The sequence below is a fragment of the Crocodylus porosus genome, unplaced genomic scaffold (assembly GCF_001723895.1).
Source record: "Crocodylus porosus isolate Cpor-Errol unplaced genomic scaffold, CroPor_comp1, whole genome shotgun sequence".
Classification (NCBI taxonomy): Eukaryota; Metazoa; Chordata; order Crocodylia; family Crocodylidae; genus Crocodylus; species Crocodylus porosus.
This window is the reverse complement of record NW_017728947.1, coordinates 51477815-51485448: the sequence shown is the minus strand read 5'-3', so window position 1 is coordinate 51485448 and position 7634 is coordinate 51477815.

Genomic DNA, 7634 nt, shown 5'->3' with positions numbered 1-7634 from the left:
CGGTGTTTCCTGTGGCGGAAGGCGGCGTGGGGCCGGGCCCTGACTGTGAGAGGGCGGCGCGGCAAGGGCCCGAAGCGAGGCGGAGGTCTATATTGAGCAGATTCTTTTTGGTGTTGGGTGGTGGAACTGGACCTTGCTCCATCCACTCCATGCATTGACCTGGTATTGGAGGGCTTCCAGGACCAGTGCAAAAAAACCAGGAAAAAAAAATAAGTCGAGGTGCACGTGGGTGCTAATGATGTTTTTAGGGAGCTCTCCCCAGGGACTCTCATACTGACTGCACCTTACAGACTGCTGGGAGCAGAGAGAGAAGCTTCTCTAAGCCCAAGCTCACTTGGTCAGATGCCAGGCACTGAGCCATCGAGCCTGTTAATTCACACTGGTCACAGAGGGGTAGATGACAGGTATGAATAGCTGCACCCAGAAGAAGGGAGAAGACCTGAAGCCTATACAGTAATAATCCAATATAGCAAGTAGCCAAGAGCCCCAAAGTCACTCTGCACCTTTACAGTGCTGACAAGCATTTGAATGACTCATGGTCAGGTGAGGTGACTCACTCCGAATTGCTCCAAACTCAGGTTCTGCTGCATGCAGCCAGAGGTACCTCAGTCATAGGACAGGCTGGTGGGTCTGCAGGGAGGCTGCCTGGTCTGGGGGAGGTAGTTGAGGAGAACAAAAACCAGCCAAGTCCTAGGGCTGTGGCCTGTGGCTGTGCTTTCCCACTCCCAGGGCTGTGCTGTGAATGTGTACAGACAGTAGGTCCAGTTAAACCCATGTTGATCAATTGTCCACCTGAGAAATAAACTAGCTTTAGACTGGGCACACCATTTTATGGCAGTTTAAGCCCAGTCAGTGCTTGCAGGCTCAACTGTTTAGATTGCCCTAAACTTCGTTAGGGAGATCTAGATGCAAGGCTTATACATACCCCACCCTAAGTCTTTTCTGTTTTGGAATACAAATTTTCCTTGTGCATTCTTTCTTTCCTCTTCCTGAGGGTTGATCCATCTCTGCTGCACAGGATCTTTCCAAGACTGACCAGTGTCCATAAATTATGCCACAAACTGTAGGGAGAATAATAGATAGGTGTGGTAAACTGATTCTCTGGAGGGAGAGGACAAGTACAGCTGAAGCTTCAAGAACCAAATGTTCAAGTGGCCCTTATGTATCCAAGACAACCATTGTCTCATCTTTTTTTATTTTTTAGATGGGGGGGAAGGGAGGCATGCACACAGGGATTAGTGAAACGCATTAACTGGCCTTACCACTGAATTATTAAAGCATTTCCTACACCACCATCTTTGGTTGGCTTGTTTGTGCATGCTAGGAACAGGTCTCTGGGAAAATAATCCCATTGTTGGTCTGTGACCTGTGCCCGCTGCAGAGCTCAGTCACACTTTTTGAAGACACATGGGGCTGTCACAGCTGGTTGTTTTGTTTTTCTTTGTAGGGAGGATGAAAGGGAATGGGGAGGTGAAGTATTTAGAGTAAAAGAAAATTGTGTTAACATGATACAAATTCTGTTTATTCCAGGTGGAGAAATACTCCACCTTCTGCATAAGCTCCTTCCTATAAAAAAAGGCCCCTGAAAAAAAGGACAGAAGATTGCTAGTATATTGTACAAAAACAATTTCAGCTTTGTTCTGATTTTAATACATGGCTGTTGGGATGTGCCATGCTCTTTAAAACTGGAACAGATGTTCCAAAATAAGGTGGAAATATGAAGAAAAGCTAGATCTAAGGAAATGTTTGTACTACAAACATTTTGAAAGGTGTCTGGTCATGACAGTCACCAAGTTGAAAGACTATAGTTGTATCTTCCCTTCTGTGCTTTTAGATAGTTGAGTAGGTCATCAGAACAGTAGTTTTCCAATGTAGGAGAAGAATCACCTTTCCCCTTATGAGTGCATGTTAACTGCATCTTTCCGATGTAGACATATACATTTCTAAAGAATGAGGTATGACTTGACAGTATTTGGGTCTGAATAGAGTCATCTGCCTTCTTCCAGAAAACACTTACCTTGGAAGAACAAATTCTTCGCAGAAACCTACACTTCTTTGGGATAGAATAGTACTGAAGCAACAAACAACTGCATAACTAGTAGCTTGTCTTCAATTATTACTTAGAAGTTTCTTTTTCTCAGTAAATTTCAATTAACAAAGCCTTATTTTGCCATGACTGCCTGTTAGTTGGTAATTACAAGCTTGATGACAATTAATTCCTTCATCCACCCAAAGGGACATAACCACACAGCATCTTTAGCAAAGGGTATTTTTCAGTGATGCTTTTTATTCCTTTTTTTGGCTGCTGTCCCAGCAAAGGGATTTAGAACAGCATCAGTACAAATACTCTCATCTGCAGCTCAAACATGAAGTCTCTTGGAAGTAGGGAGAAATTGTGGCAAAACCTAAGATGATGTGACAAACTAAGAACACTTTGTGAATTAGAAGGGCAATTTTAGGTCAGCAGAGAAATAGGAATCTCTCATGGATTTTGGGGAATTTCATGCTTGTCTTAATATGTGTAGTGAATTGGCTATTCTTTGCTAATTTTTTTTTACAGTCATTAGAATACAGGAGGCTGTTACTATGGTCCCTGTACTAAAGGTGAAAGGATATGTAATATCTTGGTTTAGATTCTCCTCATTCTTAAACTAGCTGCTGAGCCAAGTACAATACTCTTAGTAGGAAAAGTCTGCTTTTGAACATCCTTCTAAGTAGGTGAGGGAAGAGGGGTATGGGGAGAGGGGAAGTCTTACATAAGGGTCTTGATGTCAGTATGGATCATTATACAGAAATAGAGAAACATATGTAGGATTGGCGATTCCTAGATCTGTGATGCCCTAGAGCACTGGCTTTCAATCTGTGGTCCGTGGACCCCTGGGGGTCTGAAGATTATGTCTAAGGGGGGAGGGTCCACGTAAGTTGACCATGATCAATCAAAAGTATGTGAATACCCACACTTACCGTTCAAAGGGGTTCCGCACCTCCATTTGAATTTTTTTTAGTAGTCTGCAAATGAAAAAAAGATTGCAAACCACTGCCCTGGAGTTCTGGAAAGTATGCCCTATAAAAAGAACCAAGTAATGTATTGCCACCTTTTAAAGAATTGAGAAATAGAGCTGAATGAAGGGAAGGAGCCAAAAGGTAAAAGGAGTAGACCAAGATCTACCCTAACTTGTCAGTAGCTTCAGGGAAGAATGCAATACTGATGAAAACATAGCCTCCCATCTTAATAACAAATGTAACTGGTCTTAGTGGCAGAGATTCCGGTTCATTACAAAACAAAACACAAAAAAACCACAATGCTCCAAACTCTACACTTGATGAAACACTTTGTCCCACTTTCTCATGCATTACAAAAGTCCTTGGTACTTAAATCACCCAATCATTCACTGCTAAGAGAGAACTGACAGCAGTAGTTTCAGTGAGAAGCATTATAACTAAGGTTCTTACACTTACATGGTTCAGTACCCAAGAAGAGAATGCCAAATGCCACGTGAATGAATAGGTGATACGTGACTGAACATCTGGTGATTCTTAAAAAAAAAAAAAAAATGTTCTAAAGTGAGGGCCATAGCAGTTACTCTTTTTACTTCAGGCTTTCTACCATCTTTCAAGTCATAATACTCATTTTTAAAAAAAATCTAAGCTTCATTTCATGCTAGCATGCATAAGGGTACAATAGTAAAACAAAATAGCTCTTGTGAGGATGGAGGCAAATTTCGGTTTGAAAGGCAAATGAATAACTTACCTTGTTACTCATATCTGAAGGATGATCCTAAATTTAATTTCAAAAGCACCTGGTATCTTTTGTGATAGCTAATCTAGCCTATAAAAACAAACAGGATATTTTAAAGAATATTTAAGGAAAATTTTAAGTTTGCGCTTTGAAATGTGCCAGCTTTTAGTGGATTGCATACATGTGCAGGGTTATAAAGTAGCTGTTCACAGATTGACAATGCCCAGATATTGCCTGAATAAATAAGGCTGTCTTTGAATTCAGTAAGAAAGCCAGCAGCACATGGAAAAGACACCATATTGGGTACTCTGCTCATTATGCAGTTGTTTGATACAATTCCAAAAAAATAAGCCCTTTACCCATCATTACCTTACACTGATGATTCAACAGGCAGGCTTATTAAATCATAATTTGGCTCATTTGATACTCCATATCTTTATACTCCATATACATGGAGAGTGAAATTCTGGCTGCATTGAACTCTCCCCTTAATTTAAGTAAGACTCCCCTTAACTTCAGTAAAGGCAGTATTTGCCTTTATAGTGTTTGAGTATTTCAAAACAAAAGCATCTACACTAGATTTATAACTGCACTGAAGTAGCCAGTGTTCCACCTTTTAGTAAGACTCATGCAAAACTACATACTCATCTGTAAAAATAGCAGAACAACAGTGTCAAATTCTTCTATACTGGGACTAATTGAGATTAATAGTATCAGGGAAGAATAGGGTCACAGAAGCAAGATGCTTGCTGTCAAAAAGGGAATAATTTCAGCCTCTGAAGTTCTTGGCTTTTCAATATGCTAGACTCAATGGGGGCCAACCCTTCTGGCAGGTGTGACACAAATTAACCCTACACCTTTCCCCAAGTGCCATTCCACACCCCTTCCCATGAACTTTAATCATTTCTAATCTTGCAGTACTAGAAGCTTTTCCAGCTAGAAAGTTCAATACTGACAACTGTGATTCACTGAAAGACAAAAGCAAACTAAAACAGTTCAGAAAAACTTACCACTCCACTGCCTTTGTATTCTGAGAAATCAAAAACAATGGACTTTAACTGCTTAACTACAGTAACAACTTAAAAACAAGACACTTGAAAGTTGGGGGCTATGTTTACCGAAATTTAAAATACTGATATTCCCACAAACAGTGTCAGTTTTGATTAATGATTTGTTCTGTTCTTAAAAAAAAAAAAAAAGAGAGGTTGCGGGGAGCCAAAACTTAAGCCAAATTATGTTAGACTGCAAATGTCAAATATAATACTCCACTGATTTGACAAAGTTATCTCCATCCATGGCCATGGAATCCACATTGATCTACTAGATTCTACAACAGCACTAAGGTTAGTAAAGGAGATACCATTGGCCAGTAGTGTCATGCTTTCATTTGCCCACGTTAGCCATTATTTTCATGTTCCAGAAAGTTTTTAAAGAGGGTGGAATGTGTAATGCTGGACCAGTGAAGAGTAGACTGAAAATGCACACCCATTCATATAACAGCAATTGAAAAGGAATAGCTCAGCTGCATAAAATACATCTTTCCAACTCAAAAACTTCTGCCTAATGCCATCAACTGATTGCAGTAAGGTTCACAGGATGTTCCTTGACATTTACACATCATTAGTCCAAACCTTTTAGAGGTTCTCCTCTCACTTCAGTATACATTCTAATACTGTAAAAGCCTTAGTCTGCCTGTCTGTCCGTAACACTTGATTCACATTCTGATTGGTTGGCTCGGCAGCCAGAGTGCTCTGTACAGACACACATGGTAGAGTGCCACCATGACATTGGGGACTGAGAGGCAGGGGGGCGGGGAGGTGGCCTCATCCCTGCCCCAGACCTGTTTCTTGGAGGCAGAGGGGCACAGGGGGGACTGGAGTGCCACTATAACAGAGGGGACAGAGTGATGGTGGTGGTGGGGGCGGTTTGAGGCTAGCAGTGCTGGCCTCGAGGGGGGTGAAGAAGCAAAACACTGCTCTTTAGAGGCGGTGGGGTTCTGGCGGTACAGCACTAGCCTTGCCCCCACCCACAGTGGAGTGTCGCCATGACTGCGGGGACTGAGGAGCCAGAGCAGGGGAGCAAGGCCAGCAGCACTGTCCCCCCCCCCAAACAACAGCTGGCAGGGAGGGGGAGGGGAGTGGGAAGAGGAGGGGAGGTTACCAATGGCAGTGTGTGGCCACCCATTGTCATTTGCAAGCTCCTCCATCCCCACCCCCATGGGAGGCAGCAGTGGTAGCATGGGGTTGAACAGGGAGACAACACCTGAAGCTGGGAGGGGGGGAGGAGCCCAGGCCCAAAGGGTCAGGCAGGGAGTACACCTGGCCCCCGAGGCAGCTGGGGGTGGGGAACAACACACAGAGGCCTCTGTCACCCCCTACCTCATACTTGACAGGCAATTTGCTAGTACTGTACACACAGAAACTCATCCCAAGGGCAACTGTGCAACATATTTTGCATTAGTATTGAAGCTGCAACGTGGTGGTTCAAAGTAACTGTTAGGAGGCTCAAAGTATTTGTACACCGTAAAAAACAAACATTAACATTACAGTTCCCAGCCCAAAGGAACCACGATCCATGACTGATATATTTATTTTTACAATGGAAGAACCAATGCATTTTCTTCAGTTGACACCAAGGCTGATGTTTTCCTTGATATAAATTAAATACTTGAAGTGGTCCTGCAGCATAACATATCACATATCCATGAAAATTGCTTATACAGTAACAAAGGATTCTGAAGACCACTGTATAAATGAGTGCATTTCCCTGGCATACCAGTAGCATATACCCAATATTACCCACATTTTTTTAACCAGAGTAAAATACTTTAAATTTAGAATTTGAGGTGAAAGAATTTCTTAGTGATTTTTTATTTTAATTGGACCAACCATGTAGTTGGGATAAAGTCAGATAAGCTTTGGAATGCAAGACATTCTTCATTAGGTAATTCTTGACTCTTGCATCATTTCTGGATCACAGCTACAACATTAGTTTTACTATTAATTTATAATGGTACGGCCACATCAGCTAGACACTGAAATGGTTTGCCTAATCAACTATGGAAACCTCATTTTAATTGCATTTTTAATTATTTTTTTCCTGGGTATTGGGGAAAAACATCCCATTTTTAGCAGAGTCATTATATTCTACACAGTAGTATTTGATGAGCGTCTTCTGAAGTGTACTCCAGCAATTAGACTGCCTTCCTTTTCTGTCTGGTATCACTACTATTTAGTGCTGTGATTTGAAAGTCTAGAAACAAATGTCAATTTTTTCCAAGCACAGGTTATTTTAATAAATCTTTACATGAATCCAAGGGGGAAAAAGGTAAATAGAACAGTGCAGCTAATGCAACTATTAACCAGAAAATGTCTTAGAAGATACTAACCTTTGTGTGTACACAAGTAGAATAGTCTACCTTGATTTGGGTGAAAAACTTTGGTTTTTTAAACTCTCAATGGTAAACCATATTGATTACTGTTAATTAACATGCTTGATAAGAAATAGTAATACAAAACTATTTTTTACAGTAATCTTGCTACCTGAAAACGGGAAATATGGTTAAGTATCTCCAGAAGTTGGATCTTGTGCACTTGCCCTCATTGCTACCAAAAATGAGTGATGTAAAGTAACTCCCATAAAAGCAATAACTGAACAAAAGTAATACCGGAATACCAGAGAAGGGTTAGAACATGTGCGCACAAAAAAACCACACATGAACCCTAAACTATGCTGCAACATAAAACCAATGTTGCTTGCACATCACATTCGAAAGCATACTTTTTTAGGCGGAAACTCAGGACTCAAAGGGATTTTTAAAAAGCATACTAGGGCCACACCTGCATTTGCAGGCTTCTGTTAAACCCATGTATGTAACCTTCTCCCCCCACCCCCA